General features: G+C 44.6%; 1 protein-coding gene across 2 annotated transcripts in view; it reads right to left on the bottom strand.

Moving 5' to 3' along the window:
* EXOC3L4 (exocyst complex component 3 like 4) overlaps window positions 1–17,444 on the bottom strand; it is a 482,394-nt gene extending 464,950 nt beyond the window's left edge. The window contains exon 1 of one of the 2 annotated variants that reach the window (XM_078660229.1): window positions 16,804–17,444. The gene's annotated coding sequence lies outside the window, so the exon portion shown is untranslated. The remainder of the gene's footprint in view (window positions 1–16,803) is intronic. The other variant, XM_078660230.1, reaches the window with a different exon arrangement.
* Window positions 17,445–17,746: the final 302 nt, after the last annotated feature.

Raw genomic sequence — 17,746 nt, 5'->3', positions numbered from 1 at the left:
ATGTTCTGGTGTGAAAATGGGCTTCTTTTGGAATTCTCAAGGGCATATTATCAAGCCAATTATCGCCGTCCTTGATAATATACCCCCAAGTTGCCCAGAGTGGACAATGGGCCCAATCCATAATGATGTATGTTGGTTCACAGCTTAACCCGCATGAACCCTTGCCTAGGTCCGTCTTACCATTTCCATCTCTAGATCCGCCCACCTCAGAGTACACATCCAGTAAAAAGCAGCCCTGAAGCTAGCCTGTCAATCACTGTGCATAAAGAACTAAAGCAGAAGAAAGCATATACATGCATAATTCAGTATAGGCTCATTGATGTTTTTTAAACTGCAGTCTTCTCTGCCATCCGTAATGCTGGCAGGTTCCAAGAGCCTTACTGAAAGCTTTGCAGCAGGTTGTTAAGGTTTCTACTCCAAGAGGTACCGGAGCTTGCAACGCAGTGAGAACCTCTAACTTCACACCCATGGGGTTCTACAGTGGCTGCGCCAATGATAGTTAATTTCCTGACCACACAGCCAACACTGCTGTCTCCCTCACTTCTTTAAGGTAAAATCTGAACTGGAGAGTGTCCAGTAACTCTTCTTTTTCAAAGAAATATTAAACTCCCTGATGGACATCAGAGCAAGCTAATAAGGATAGTCTGATGGTCACTTTTTTCTCTAAAAGCGCTTAGAGGCCTGAAGATGATTTGCGCTATATTTTTTCTTCTTGTTTAAAAGTGCTACGGTTTTAATGGTCACGACTTGCCCCTTTACATGGAAAAATGCTGGGGCCTAAGTTCAAACGGCACTTTGTCCTAAGTTTAATAGTACTTCTAATACTACTCACATAATACCCAATGCCATTTAGTAACCTAGATATGAAGGTTGATCGCCTATGTCTCTCTTATTCTGTATATGCGGAGATTTCCGCCCCAAATTCCAGAGATCTCTGCAAACGTACACTATGTATAATCCTACTTACAAACCACTAACCTCAATATATAACTAATTTTTCTAAACAATTCTGTGAAGTGTTATGCTTGTTAGCGATTGACTACTCACAGTTGATGCGAATTGGCCCAATGGCAGACAGCCTCACCTAAGTGTGAAAAGTTACTAGTAGTACCTGCACACTCATAGATCTGGGTCCATCACCTGTTGCTCAGGTGGTGCCACATGAATGGAAAATGTAAGTGTAATATTGGGCATATGTGATATTTTGAGGCTGTCGAATTGACATATGATTGATTGCATGGCATGGGCTGCAAGAAATACAATGCTGCAATACTCTTTTTGACCCAAAGGTAGATACGAGGGGGTGAAATATTGTCAGTAGAAGTGAGGCATCATTTTTTGCATTATATGATCCAATACAGGACAATGGCTGATTCTGGTATGCACAGTCTCTTTGCTATACTGATTTTTCCCTTCTTCCATTCGTCTTCTATGATGCATATCATTACCACACTAAATAATAGACTTGGATATGAACATTCATATGAATCTAAAGACAATCTCATAGGTGAGTGTGCCTGGTGCTATGGGGAAGCAAGAAATCTCAGCACTCTCCACAGGTGAGGGGCACTTCCGCAAGATGAGAAAAAAGAGGGGTGTCTATATATATATATACCTCACTGTAAGGTACTTAATCAAGTTTAAATCAGATGTAACATTTTACAGTGTATTTATTTCAGTAGTGTATTTATTAAGTCATTGTTAAAAGTGTAAGATAAGCAACAACAAACCGTTTGAATAAAAAATCAATTTATAAAATTTAAAAAAAAGAGGGAGTCTAAAGATAGAACTACCTTTTTATATGCAAATGAGATAGTTTCACTTTATCTCACTGAAATGTAAGTCTACACTTTGTAGAAACTTAGCATGTGGAAAGGGTGAATAGCCAAAAATATTGAAGTTACTACAAAATTCAAGAGTAAATTTACACCTGAGTAAATCTACACATCCAAATTTAATTTAGTGAATTGGGCTCTCTGTGTCTATAGTTGGATTTTTCAAGCCTTTGGGCCTGATTCACAATCAATGTGTTTGTTATATTTATGGTAGAACTACAGGTATACTACTAGGGTACTACAAAATACAATTCTCAAACCTATGAGTGTAAATCTTCACCTACACCCTGTCTCCTGTCTTTTTCATGGGAGAGCCTCACACATATAAGTTTACTACTTAGTAGTAAATGTGGAAGGGGCATGGGGAATGGCTGTAAAAGGGGGCATACTTAAACACTGAGGAGTAAGGACTTGGAGGGATGTTGTGTGGGTTAGGGAGGGGTTTAGGTATAGACTAGAGGTGGGCTATAAATTCTGCTCCACTGGTGGAGTTTGAAGAGCTTTGCCCACTCTGCGGAGTTCTGGCAAAACTCTGCCAACTGTGCGCGGTTCGCCAATAGTAAGTTGACGAGTGTGAGCAAGAATTGGCATTCGCTGACATGATGTTCGGACACTAGGACAGCATCCTGTGAAATTTTCTCAACACAGGTGATCCTGACCATTCGAGGTGATAAAGCTGCTGCTCGAGTACTCAACTTGAGCGTCAGCAAAGATGCAGCGTCATCTGGCGCGTCACCTGGTGCCGATTGGACTGATTTTGCAGCGTTGAACAAGCTTCCGGCACTAAAAATCAGCTAATGCAGTGAAAAGTACCAATTTCACCAACTCATGGAACTCTTCGGAATCTCGCAGAGTTTTCATGTAATTCTGCAGAGTGAAACTCTGAAAGTTCCACCTACCACTAGTAAAGACATGCACCAACCCACAAAAGAGTAAGTCCATTGCTGTTCTCAAACTGCACTCCTAAAGTTACTACAGCTGAAATGAACCCAAAACATCGAAAATGTACTCCAGATCCATGGTGAACAATTGGTACTAAAAAAGACTCCCATAGAAAATAATGGAGGTAGGTACTTAAAATAAAACCTCATAAGAAGCAATGGTTTATTAATTTAAATTATGTAAACTAGTTACACATATAAATGTAATTTAATGTTATTAAAATATTTTAATAACAAATTTAATTCACAAAAATGTATGTTACACCCATGCTTATTAAAACATAATACATTACTTTTTATTAACTCTATACATCACTTTTAATAACTTTTAAAAGGTACAAAATATTTTTTTTACTTTAGGTGTGATTTTTTCTAATTTAATCTTCAGTACAATAATTTGAATTGTATTCAATATATGCAAAATAAAATTTAACTACATTAAGTAAATTACATAAAGTACATTAAAATTACATTACTAGTGCAGACTTAGAGCTTTAGAGATCTGGGGGTCGATTCCGATCCGGTAAAATCCCCGTCCGTACGAATCGTATCCGGAGCCGTTTCCGTACGACTCGTACGGACGCCGTACGACCGGACGATTACGATCCCGATCGGCCGACCCGGACGCGATTCGTACGGTACACGTCGATTCGTACGGAAAAGCGCACGATCACCTACACACCGTACGGCGCGTACCCCCCATGATCGCAGGGGTACGCGCCGTACCCCTGTGATCATGCGGGGTACGTGCCGTACACCCAGCGTACATGGGGTACGTGTCGTACACCCACCGTACATGGGGTACGGTGCGTACCCCATGTACGCTGGGTGTACGGCACGTACCCCGCATGATCACAGGGGTACGGCGCGTACCCCTGCGATCATGGGGGGTACGTGCCGTACCCGGGGGGGGGCGTTCCGTACCTTTTTCGGCGCGAACTCTGCGTTTACGACTGTTTTCGGCTCCCGTAGGAAAAGGGTCGTACGGCGCGTACCCGACACGAATCGTACTTGCTGGGTCGTAAAAACCAGCCGCGAACCGTAGTGATGTCGCGTACAGCCGGTTCCGAGTGAGACTCGTACGGAGATTTGAGTCGTACGGAGTCCTGTACGACTCGTACGGAGTTTGGCACCTGGTACGGATCGTACTTCGTCGTACGTACGGGACGTCTACGGGTACGATTCGTATGGGGAAAAAACTCTCCGTACAACGATTCGGAGCGCATTTTACCGGATCGGAATCGGCCCCTTAGAGTTTGGCAGATGAGTACTCTAAAACAAACATGACGCATATCCTGTCCACCTTATTACAAGTGTGATGGGATATAATGCACTTGTAATGAGGTGGATGAGATATTGTGACTAGGTAATCCATCCACCAACCTCCACATCAGGCCCTTAGGGCCTTATTACAATAGCGGAAAATCCGACCGATACAGTCCCGACAGCAGGATAGAATTTAACTGCCAAACGGACCACCCACAATACCCAGAATGGTGGCGGAGCCTGGTAAACACCGCCAGACAGATTATGATATCCATCCCCACCTGCCTTTCCATGCCGTTTCAACCGCCATGAAAACGCTGTCAGAGATGGACATTGGGGGCCCAAAGTGGGCCCCTCTTCCCCCGTCCCTTTATTGTGAGTGTAGGGGAACCTATGAGCCCCCCAACATATCCCTGTACCAAGTGAAAGGCACCGCATGTCAAATCCTACATAGTGAATCCCTGCTAAGTGGTCAGTAGTTAGCAATTGTTGGCCATTAATTGGGATCACAGGCAACCCATCGTTCTCTAATACTAGACCAATAACGCTGCAAGCCAAGGGTGTGTATTCTATCTCTAGAGGTCCGATGAGTGGTAGAAGTGTATTTAAGCCTGTTCTGGCTCAGGCAGCCTATGGTAAATATTTGCTAAGTTGCTTTTCTGCTTATGTTTTCACAAATCTGATTTTGACATCAAGTCATTGTCTAATAACTAAGCAGGAAAAAAATGTGAAGCATTTATCCAGCCCTCTCGTAAGTAGAAGTGAAAAATAAAGATTTTTATTCTACCTGGCTCTATTAGGGAAAGTTCTAGCTAGGTCTACAGAGAAAATTTGCTTTTGGGTTGTATTTCACTGTGAGGGCACGTTAACCCCAATATGTAGTGTGGCCTATTTATATATATTACCTGCATAGCCTTGGGCTTACCAGGCACACTTTATGGGTGACTCCTACATGGCAAAGGCATTTTTCTTGTGCATTTAAACTGCAGTCCAGAGAGAGCACATTAGTGCTCCTGGTGAACATACATGTTTGTCATATATGGAGTTAGTGTAAATACATCTGACAGCCCACATATGAAACATAACTTTCAGTGCCTCAGGTGCACTTAATGCACCATTTATATTGGATGTATAGGGAAGTTAAATATGCCAGATAGTGAGTTCAATTGTACAGCACTTGTTTTAGACGGCAAGCACAAGCATTTTCTATTGAGTAACAATGCACTGAGTCCTAAAGTCAGCACAAATAGGGTGGAGAAAAAGGCAAAAAAAGCTCAGGTGACCATGAAGAAAAGGCGGATTTGATACAAGTGCACTTTGTCCAACACTTCTCTCCCCAAACCACTGCAGTCAGACAAGCTGTAGATAAAAATCTAGACTATCAGGTGCACTCTGCTAAATCCTCACAATTCACTACTAAAGCCAGAGTTATCTTGTTCGCATCATGATTACTCCATTAAATGTTGCTGTGCACACAAAGATCTGTGCATTGGGGGCCTTAACCTCATAAAATATTTTTGAAATGCAACCTCCATGTGATCAATTAAGTAAGCCAGAACAGATTTACTGTTACATTTGTCCTTGTTGCCAATTTCTTTGGCCAGGTTTTTAAAAAAAAAATGGATGCGTTGACTGTCAAACTCTGCCTTTCGTGACTCCACTCCATTTTTGCTGCCAGGCCTTGACCCCCAATTTATGGATCCCAGAGTAAATTTTTCCAGTGCCAGCACTAACCCCGATCAAAATGTTTAATGATGCTGCTGCACGCCCTAACTACTATACAGTGACGCCTCTCCCAGATGACTCTCACTGATGGTACATGTACACATGAAAGAATACCTGTCTGTAATTGTCTGTGGCACTGTTCACAGGCAGCAGGACTTTGGAAAGTCCCAGTTTCAGAGCCAGGTGGTAGTTTCAGCAGCTCTCCTCATCAACAGCTCATAACGATGCAGACACTATGATAAAACAACCAGTTCCCACTGTTCCACGGTGCAGCAGGGGTTTTTCCTTGATATGTTACAGCAGCATGGTTTGATGGCAACAATCCAGAAGGAGTCGAAGGAAGCCAGTATTTTCTCTGAAGAGCTGATATTGCCAACGTAGAAAATATATTCTTATTATTCAGGTAGGTCCTGTAAATACGTACTGTTGCCTACATATGACACTCAACTTTCCATGCTATAGATGTGCAGAAGGCTCCATTTACACTGGATGAAAAGGAAGTTAACTAAGCCAAATAGTAAGTTATAATGTAAACTACATGTTTTAGATGGGATGCTTAGGCTTTTCCTACTGATCAGCAATGCAAAAGGCCTAAAGCCAGCAAAAATAGGGTTGTGAAAAAGGTGAAAAAGCTGAGGTTACCGAGAAGAAAAACTGAATTTACTACAAGTGGACTTTGTCCAATACTTCACTCCAAAAATCACTGCAATCACACAAACTCTGGATAAAACTCTAAACTTCCAGGTGCACTCTGCCAGATCGTCAGAATGTTTTGCTACATCAACCATACTGTGCACTCCTGTTGGAATTATCCCTCTCTGCAGGGTCACCCCCAAACTGTTTGCCTTCGCCCCTCCTGTTTGCTCAACCCACGTTTGTTATATTTTAGGGACTCTGTGCCCTTTACCACGGCTGGCCAGTGCTAAAGTGCTTGTGCTCTCTCCTTTAAACATGGTAAAATTGGCTTTCACTCCATAGGCATATTTAATTTACTTGTAAGTCCCTAGTAAATTGGTATACAATATACCAAGGGATGGTAAATTAAATGCTACTAGTAGGCCTGCAGCCCTTATTGTGCCACTGTTGGACTTGCCTTCTCTGCAGGGTCACCACCCAAAACATTGTGCCTTAACCATCCTATTTTCTGAATCAATTTATGTTGGCCTTTAGGACTCCATTCAGTTTTCCACTGCTAACCAGTGCTAATGTGCTTGTGCCCTCCCCTTGAAACATGGTGAAATTGGCTTATACCCAATTGGCACATTTAATGTACTTGTAAGTTCCTATTAAACTGGTACTACATCTATCGGGGCCTGTAAATTAAATTATACTAGTGGGCCTGCAGCATTTATTGTGCCACACACATCAGTAGGCTTTCAAACATGCCTCAGGCCTGCCATTGGAGCTTGTATGTTTTAATACATATAAGTCACCCCTAGGGTAGTCCCTAAACAGCCCATTAGGCAGGGTGCAGTGGAATTAAAAGGTTGAACATGTACTTTTAAGTTCTACATGTCCTGGTAGTGAAAAATGATTACATTCATTTTTCACTACTGCAAGGGCTGCTCTCCCATAGAATAACATTGGGTTACCTTATTACCTTTAATAAGTGATAACTTTCAATTGGAAACAGGTAAGGATATTGAGTTTAGTGTCTAAAGAATTGTAATTTAAAAACCTCTTCAAAAGTAACATCGGATTTTAAGTCAGAATTTTGAAAATGCCACTTTTATAAAGTTGTAGTTATACCAACCATTTTCTGCCTGCAGCCTTTATCCTGGGTCACATGTCTGGGTGCAGCTGACAGTTGGCCTTTGTGTATTGCTCCCAGACAGTGTGACAAAGGGGGAATAGGTGTTAACAGGATGGGCCATCTTGACTTGATGAGGGGACAGAGCTGTCACCTAGCACACATGCGCAGAGCAAAGCCTCTGCTTGAGCACACTTACAAAGGATTTTACACTAGTCTTTTGTGTCCTCAGACAAGCTGGGGCCAGGGCAGGGAGGCAGGAAATTCCAAGCACCTCTGGGGGTGGAAACCTCCAAAACCTTCTCCTACTTCAAAGCTGGCACTAGGTATAAATATTGGACCCTCAGACCCAACTCGTCAGTAAACCTCTGGGCCTGTGGAAGACTCATGAGTACTGTTGTGATGCTCTGCTGCTAGGACTGCTAATCTGCTGCCCTGCTACTCTTATGCCCTGCAGCCGGCTTCCCGGCTGACTAGGCAAGTTGGACTTGACCTGCATTTTGAACCCATGACAACAAGAATGACTCCAAGTGCTAGTTGACTGGCATACTGATCAGGGCCTCAGGGACAGAAAGGGCTCTGACCACCTTGAACCCAGCACTTGGACTCAATTTCAAGAAGTCTTTATTCGATAATTAAATCATAAAAGACATGTAACACAATTTACAAAAGCTAAAATCCATGTACAATGCCTAAAATAGAATAAGGTAATATTAAAACAGTCAAAGACCATATTAAATCATTTATACAAAACTTCATTGAAAATTCATTAAAAGTTACAATAGATCAAATAACCTTAGTAGTCCAGGCACACTAAGCGGGAACACATTTACACATAGTCAATGGCAGATCAGTGGAATACGCTGGAACCTAGGCCGAGTTGATAAGTCTTGCTCTTAGGATCCAGGCCCAACCTAAAAATTTCGCTACTCCAGTTACAGTTAAGGGTGACAGGTGACTAGCATTCGCAGCTGAGCGTGTTCCCAGGTTTCTACAAACTGGGCTAAGCCACTTTGCTCGAGGGGCAGTGTACAACGGGCAGGCAAAAAGAAAATGGTTCACACTTTCATCCTGTCCTAAGCACCTAGGACAATGCCCCGGGCCTCCCTTACCCCACTGTTTAGTATACTCCCTTAAAGGCAAAAACCCGCACCTAAACTGATGATATACTTTGCGGTCCAGGGGCTTAGTTATAACATCCCAATAATTTTCAAAACTGGGGACATCTTTCATAACAACAAATGTACCAGTAAGGTTAGTATCTGTCAGTCCAGAGTGTCTATTGTTCACCACCCAGTCCCAATATTGCTGCTTTAGATCTTTCTTAGAGGGAAAAGTTGTTGTGTCAGGGTTTAGCCAGAGTTCCTCGTGGCCCATGGCACACAGGGTGGTTCTTAAGGCTTTGAACCAACCAATGTTGGCGGAGCCGGGAAGATCCCTAACCTCTAAGCATGCTCTTGCATAAAACTGAAGTTCGGGCGTGGTCCAAAGTCGTCGCCAAAAAGATAGTGGACGAAATCTGGCCAGGTCCTCCACAGGCTGGCACCCAAGATCGTACAAAAGTGGGATCCGCGGGGATGACTGTGGAAGGCCAATGGCCGTCCTAAGAAATTTATTTTGGGCAACTTTCAAGGGGTCAAGGTTACTATAGCCCCAAAGCTCCGCTCCATACAAGACAGATGGTAGAACTTTCATACCATAGATTTTCATTAAAGGAGACATGGGCCTGGAAAAGGAGCTTTTATGTTCTTTGAGCAGGGCTCCTCCTATCTGCGTATGCTTTAATGCCAATAGGTTAACCTGTTGAGACCAACTAAGGGTCTCACTAAACGTAACTCCGAGATAGGTGAACAGTTTTGTCTGTTCCAAAGATGTACCTCCCATAGTGACCCTAGCTGTAATCGGGGAGTGTCCTCTTAGTACCATAAATTTTGTTTTTGACACATTTACCTCAAGCTCATGCTCGCAGCAGAACAGTTCAAACCTTGACAAAGCCTGTTGAAGGCCCTGTCTGGTCTTGGATATTAAAAGGGTGTCGTCTGCGAACATGAGCAATGGGATTTTCATTCCAGCCAGGGATGGGGCATCAGTAGGATGATTTGCAAAGTATTGAATAACCCTGTTTATATATAAAGAAAACAGGGTGGGTGCTAAAACGCACCCTTGCCTTACACCTTTAGCGACTGGAAATGTATCTGTTACCTCCCCTGGTTTGCCCCAACGTACTTGGGCATATGTATGAGCATGTAGGTTGACCAGGAGGCTTATAAGAGGAGCCGGCAAACCCAGCTTCACTAAACAGTCCCACAGTTTAGCCCTTGGTACAAGGTCAAATGCAGACCTTAAGTCCACAAAGGCTGCGTAAAGGTTACCTATGCCTAGGGTGACGGTTTTCCAATAAAGGAGAATAAACCGAAGAGCCTGATCTAGGGTGCTCACATGTGACCGAAAGCCAGCCTGGAGTGATGTAAGAATGTTTAACTCATCAATACAGTCTTGAATCCTACCAAGAACAAGGCGGGCTATGATTCTTTGTACCGCATCTATTAGGCTGATCGGCCGGTAGTTGGAAGGAGCCGACCGATCGCCTTTCTTGTAAATTGGCAGGATTTCTGCCCCAAACCAAGACTCGGGGACCTGAGCACCAGAGGCTAAAGCATTTGCCAATTGAGCTATATATATATGATCCTCTTAAAATAAGTCAGCTGGGATGCAATCTGGGCCGGGTGCCTTGCCCCTTGGGATAGATTGCAGGATATGTTTAACTTCACTACTCGTGAATTTAAGAGGAGCAGTCGGAATAAGACATGATATGTCATCCTGAGAAGGGTATGGTGGCCTAAAGTCTCTGTTAATGTTGAGGCATGTCATCCTGAGTATTACTACCATTTCTAAATTGATCCTCAAAGTAGCAAACCCACTGAAGTTGACCAACCGAGGCAGGGCTTGGGCGATCTTCCTGTGATTTGCCCCATTTTAGTAAATGCCAGAACTGACACATGTTCCGGGAGCTACATGCTTCGGTTAACTGTGCCCACCGTTCCTCGTCCCAGTTGGACTTAGCTTTGTGCCTTGCATTTTTATAAGCCTTCCTTCAAGACCTTATTTGACTGTGGTTTTTTTGTTTTATTGAATTAAACAGATCCCCTTGGGTTCGACGGCAATCCTCATCAAACCAGGATGTAGTTTTCTGTTTCCCCCTCCTACCCTGCTTGGAGATGGTCTTTACAAATAGCTTTTTCAGCTCTACAAATAGACTAGTGTGGATATTAGTGATTATTACATTAATATCCTCCTGTGACCCACAACTAGAAATTACTTCCAGAGAGTTTGATACCAGTGTTCTAATCTCCTTACGTGCCTCAACATTAACAGAGACTTTAGGCCACCATACCCTTCTCATGTCGTTACTAAGTACAACTTCATCCTGAACGACATTTAGCCTACAGCTCTCTAGCCCCAGAAAACTGTGATCCCTTAGTTCCATCACCAACGGATCATGATCACTTTCCGGACGACTCGAGACCACCATATCTTCAACTGTGGCCCACATCTTTACATCAACCAAAATGTAATCTATACGGCTACTGTGTCTGCCGTTGCTAAAGGTATGTCTACCTGTCCTATCCGAACGCACTCTACCGTTTAGTGCTCGCAAGCCCTTATCCAGGCAAAACCCTTTAATGAATGTAGCAGATTGCGTCCATTTCCTAATCGGGGCTAACTCAAGCTGGGGAATCCCCCAAGTCATATCCTCAGCCTCAGTGAGTAAGCCGTCCCCTTCACTCAGGGGTTCAAAACAGGAATTAAGATCCCCCATTACAACCGTGAACCCATTTACATATGCACCTGACAAAAAGTCATCCAAGATGTGGAGGGTTGTAGCCATCCTTCCACCCCGGGTACCCCTGACATAAATATTAATCAACAGAATATCAAGGCCTTTAAGAGTTCTTATTCTAACCATCAATATGTCGGGACTATCAATTAGTACCTCCTCTACTCTTACTCCCTCATATTGACGAACCCAAATAGTCAGGCCTCCCATAGCGCGCCATCTAAGGCCTTTGACTGCTGGTTTGCTAAAATTTAAGTAACCAACAAGGAACACCGATGAGAGTGCCCAGGTTTCCTGGAATGACCAAACATCACCTTGTTTTATGAAATCCACCCATTCCGTATTACACATTCGAGACTCAAGCCCAGCTATGTTCCAAGTACCAAACTTGGTACCGCTTAAACCCCCCCCGGCAGTAATACTAACCTTTACTATATCATCATCCATAGTGCCCCTAAAATTTCTGTCCTTTGGGGTAACATCGTCCCTTCTATTGTTAGTTTCGACCACCCCATAAACTACTGACTCAGATTTCCGGCCCCCATTTCGCGACCCCCCGTTATGGCCATTCACCTTATCATCAACTTCTACAGTCGCTACATCCTGAACCACCACATCTATTTCCTGTTTCCTACCCCAAGCCCCGTCAGAGAGATCATGCTTCTCATTACTACAATGTATTAACTTCTCAATTGATGTTATCCCATGATGGGGAACCATTTCTGGGGTAGAAGAAGTACCCGTACAATCTAAGTTATCCTTAGGGACTACGAGTGAAAAAACAAGTCAATCATTATAGTCCAACCCCGACAATGGTTCATACAGATTTTGCAGTGGAATATTCCAATGCTCATTGTACCGGGTGGAATTAGTACGGTTACTTATTATGGGAAAGTGACTAAAAGGATAACGACGCGGAAGAAGGGGGTAGGGAGTGTTGGTGTTATTAATGGGATGGGAGAAGAAGGATGTATAATTTGGCACGTTCAGGAGGGGAGTATATCCACTAGAGCTGGAATAAACAGGAGGTCTAAGCAAGGCCTCTGGGTAAAAATAGCTCAAATTGCGAGTGGAAACACCTCCTTCCTTATTTCCAGGGTACCAATCACTAATATGTGAAACCACTCTGTGATCTTTAAAATTAACGATGACTATGTCGCCCTCTATATCTTTTGGACGGAGGCCCACCCAATGACACCTTCTTACCGAAATAATATCACCGTTTAAGTGAGCTGGGAGGGGTTTATTTGTTCTTAGCCAAAAGATAACCTTATTTTTCAAGGTTGCATTTTGTTCAGGGATTCCATTTGTGATCGGGGGAACACCAGTTAAAAGGATCACAAAGTTTGATGATTCCGGGGGTAGATCCACTATATTATTACGAATTAAGGATGTTCTATGGGTTGTAGTTTTTGTTTTATCAACCCCTGGGGGCATAGTTTGCTTATTTATAGTAGGAGTCGGTTTTTTCATAGCCAACACGTGCTGTTCTTTAGCTGGCTTGAGTGCTAATGTTGATTTGTTTGATAATGGGGTGGCGTTAGTGTTTATGACGGGTGGATTTCCATTTATTTTGGGTGGTATACTTGGGGTAAGGGTTGTGGTGGTGGGATTGCCTTTCGTTTGAAGCTGATCCTTAGAATTCATTATATGGGGGATTTTGTTCGGATCAGCAATTGCTAGAAGGCTATCCATTTTTTCCCCCAAAACCCTAACTCTCTCCATAAGTGGGAGCATATAGGATTTTAAGATTTGCTCAAAGAGTTCTATGGAGTCTTTTTTCGACATAGGTGATGAATCTTCAGTGGTAGGTAAAATGGAATGGATATGGGAACCTGGAGAAGCCACCCTCACGGACGGGAGAGTTATTTTAATTTTAGGTGTTACTACTGGGGGTGGAGGGCTCAGATTGTTAAGGCATTTTCTTTTAACCCCACCCTTTCTCCTCTTCTTCCTAGGCGGGGAACGAAAAACCCTACGTAGGTTCATAGGCTTAATTCCAGTGCCATTTTTTCTATGTATCGGAATTAACTTGGTAGGAACTACACTATCAGTTGAGTGATTAGACAAAGTAGAGTGAAGTTGTAGGGCTGTAGTTGGGGCTACTGGGGTGTTAAGGTCTATAAGGCTATTAGAAACAGTAGGTGGACTGATACAGTTAACATCACTATTGATTCCAGAGTTAATAACAGATGTATTAAGATCACGAAAAATGCTAGGGAAATGATCAGTAGAGAACAGATCGGCATCTCTGTCCAGCCTACCAGTACTTCCCGTGTCTTGAGTAGTAGTTCGATCAAACGGGAGGGACAGGGGTTTTTGTTTCAAATGTTCGATGGATCGACGTCGGTCAGCACGTTTCTCTGCTAAAAGAAGTTCTTTGTCTATTTCCTTGTTAGCCTTCTCAAAAGATTTATCCAAAGGCCCATGGATCGAGACCCCAACACAGGATGGTAGTGAGCTGGACATAACTGTGGAGAATCTTAGGGTAATGGGTGCTCCAAAGACCAACTAACCTGAGTACGACAGAGGGAAAGTATAGATATTAGGGACCGGGCCCAGCCCGGCCTCCTTAGGCCCCTGACGGCCACAGACGTCCCGCCCTTGTCCCGGGCTTCTCCCGGGACGCTCCCGCGCAGCGGAGATGACGTGTGCTGTTTATAGGGGAGTAGTAGAGGGGGGCGTGGCAAACAGGGAGAGCGGCCCAGGTGACTCGGGTCAGGTCAGCTACAGGGACTCCTGGGAAACGGAGTCCGAGTACCGACACGCTCGCAGCCCTGCTTTGTATTTTGCCCACAGCAGTCTTTGAAGGTTCCTACTCCCCAGCGCCCACAGAGAGCAAGCGCCGCAAAGCGGGACCCGCGAAGCGGGTCCGGCAAGAAGTAGCGCTTCAGGGAGTAAAAGGCGCTCAAGATTTCAATAGCGCAGGTAAGCTCCAGCAACAACAGGGGTCCAGTCCCAACAGGCAGGCACAAAAGTAAAGTGAAATCCCACGAAGGTTCGAGGTCCGGTGGTTTTAACAGTGTTAAGGGGGGCGTGGCAAACGGGGAGAGCGGCCCAGGTGACTCGGGTCAGGTCAGCTACAGGGACTCCTGGGAAACGGAGTCCGAGTACCGACACGCTCGCAGCCCTGCTTTGTATTTCGCCCACAGCAGTCTTTGAAGGTTCCTACTCCCCAGCGCCCACAGAGAGCAAGCGCCGCGAAGCGGGACCCGCGAAGCAGGTCCGGGAAGAAGTAGCGCTTCAGGGAGGAAAAGGCGCTCAAGATTTCAATAGCGCAGGTAAGCTCCAGCAACAACAGGGGTCCAGTCCCAACAGGCAGGCACAAAAGTAAAGTGAAATCCCACGAAGGTTCGAGGTCCGGTGGTTTTAACAGTGTTGAGGGGGGCGTGGCAAACAGGGAGAGCGGCCCAGGTGACTCGGGTCAGGTCAGCTACAGGGACTCCTGGGAAACGGAGTCCGAGTACTGACACGCTCGCAGCCCTGCTTTGTATTTTGCCCACAGCAGTCTTTGAAGGTTCCTACTCCCCAGCGCCCACAGAGAGCAAGCGCCGCGAAGCGGGACCCGCGAAGCGGGTCCGGCAAGAAGTAGCGCTTCAGGGAGGAAAAGGCGCTCAAGATTTCAATAGCACAGGTAAGCTCCAGCAACAACAGGGGTCCAGTCCCAACAGGCACAAAAGTAAAGTGAAATCCACTTGGACTCTGCTTGCCATAAGCCCTACCCCCCAAGTGGTGCCACCCCAGTCCTGAACCTAGAATCGGGCCTCAAGGTGCTCTGCCAGCCCAGCTGTGGAGAGAACCGACACAGCGTGATGCATCTCCTCTCAGCCCAGCTTCCAAACTGCTGTTGTCTGTCGCATCCTTGACGCAGGAAATCACTTCACATCTTCAACACCGGACTTTGCATCACAAGCCCCTCAATGACAACATAGGGCATCGCTTTGCAGTCCGCAACTCCTCAAAACTGCTGCTGCACGACGCATCCTCGATGCAGGACTCTGCATCGCAAGTCCCCTCATTAACGGCATCCTTGACAAAGGTGCAGAATCACGCATCGCAGCCCCGTAGCTCCGTCTGAGCCACCACAGCCCAACGCATCTTCGACGCAGAATCTCGCAACGCTCTGCAGCCAGAAATTAGGGTACTTTGTTCTACAGGGCCCCCTCAACCATTTACCCAATTTCCTACAGCTACCCACTTAAGTAGTCTTTTGAAAACATGCCTTAGATCTGCCATTTCAGCCTGCATCCTGTGTGTGCAGTTTTAAACTCCCATTTTGACTTGGCAAAATAAACCTTTTGCTAAGCTTAAACCTCCTTCCCTTCCTAATAGCGAGTCACAGTGGAATGTACCACTATTTTGGGACTGTATATACAGTCGCAAAACACTTGCAGTTAACCACCTACTTAAAGTAGGTGATAAGCCACTCGCAATTGGGAAGGGCAGTGGACCACTGCCTGCTCTTAAACAATGAAACTGGAACAATTCATTTTTCTTTTTTAAATACACACCATTTTCCTTAAGGAAAACGGGCTGTATTTAAAAAAAAAACTACTTTATAAAACGCAGACACAGACAGGATGGTCTGCGAACCCCAGCATGCCATCATCCCTGTGAGTGCTGGCCATTCCTAAAGGGGTCGCAAATAGCACCTGTCTCATGAATATTAATGAGGCAGGCATTTTGCGATCCCATGAGGAATCGCTAACAGTCTCTGAGACACTGTTGTAAATTGTATTTTGTGTGTCGCAAAGCGAATGTAAGGGTCGTACATCTGGCCCCTAAGTTCTAAACCCATGCTCTGCAGTTTGCATGCAGCTCATGTTCATAGTTCAATGAGCTATATTAGGACTTCAAATTATGAATTACAAGTAACTAAATAATATCTCTTTTATAAACAGCAGCCCACTTATCTAGCTACATAAAATACTATTGATCTGCATGTTACAGTGTTCTTTGAAGAATCCTCTATTCTATTTATGAGGTAAAACTGTGATTAGACAAAACATAGCTCGCTCCAACAAGTATATTAACAACCAGAGTTATATTACCATTATTATTCCCAAAAACTGTTGGGTGCAGAAATATCTCTGAAGCAGGTGCCTTTAACTCATAAGATATTTTGAATTGAAGCCTCTTTATGATCAATTAGTTAAGCCAGCAATAGATGAGCTGTCGCGTTTGTCTCTGTTGCCAATGTCATTGTGGCAGACTTGTTTTTAATTTAAAAAAAATAATGTTAAGTACATGACTGTCAGACTCCGCCCCTCGTGACTCCACATCCTTTCTGCTGCCAGCACTCATTGACCCCCAATGTATTGATTCCTGGAGTAATTTGTTTCAAATTCCAACACTAATGAAAATGATGCAAACATATCAATAAATATAAATGCCCTGATGCGACAGCTCTCACGGGCCCCTCATTCCCACTGGACATGAACACATTACCTGTCTGTAATTGTCCGTGGGGCTGTACACAGCCGGGAGGGGCTTGGAAAGTCCCACTTTCAGAGTTAGGTGGCCGTTTCAGCAGCTCCCTTCGTCAGCGGCCTCTTTAAATGTCGCTGACAAGTGACAAGCGGCGGTACAGCAGGGGGGTTCTCCTCGATGCGCTACATCGACTTGGTTCGATGGTAGCAATCCAGACGGGGCGGAAGGAAGGCAGTAAATTTCTCCTGCTCAGAGCTGCTCCGCTTGTGATTTTACGGTCGATTGAAGGTTGTCTTTCTCTTTCACTTTCCTGCTTCACACCTGCCTCCTGGCGACGGCATAGAAGGACAAAGGGCGGTAACATGAAAACACAGAGGAAATCTTCGAGCCAGCCAATGTGGACACGATGATCACCGTACACAGCCTTGTAAACATTTCGCAGATTAAACAAACATGAATGAGTCGACAAAGTTAATAAAATAACTAATCAATAAGATCAACTGGCAGTTGGCTGTGCTTGCTAAAGGTGGATAATCCGGGGCTGGCTTTAGCGCTGGTGGCCGGGTGAATCAGTCCTTTTTGGCACCCCCTCATTTCTCCATAAATAGTCCCTCTCTGACATACATTTCAATGTTTATAGTGCTACTTGTAGTTCACTCACCGCACCCCGAGTTGTGTGATCTGTATGGTACACGTTCTTTGCAACAGGCACATTAACCCAGTGCGCTACTTTTTGACGAGTCAATAATGTCACTAGACAAAATTCTGATCTCTCACCTGCTGGAACATTAATCATTAATCACCAGTTATCTTGACATTGTCATAGTTGCCTGAAGATTCCTCACACACAGGGAAGTTCACTGGGCTTTTAAACCCATGTTATTTTTAAACACAGCGCCCCCCCCCCCCTGCCCCCCCCCCACCAAAGTCAGCGCCAGGTGCAGCTGAACTGGGCGCCCCG

Source organism: Lissotriton helveticus, chromosome 9, assembly GCF_964261635.1.
Source record: "Lissotriton helveticus chromosome 9, aLisHel1.1, whole genome shotgun sequence".
NCBI classification, from domain to species: Eukaryota; Metazoa; Chordata; class Amphibia; order Caudata; family Salamandridae; genus Lissotriton; species Lissotriton helveticus.
The sequence above is the reverse complement of the archived record's forward strand: the minus strand, read 5'-3'. Positions and strand labels throughout refer to the sequence as shown.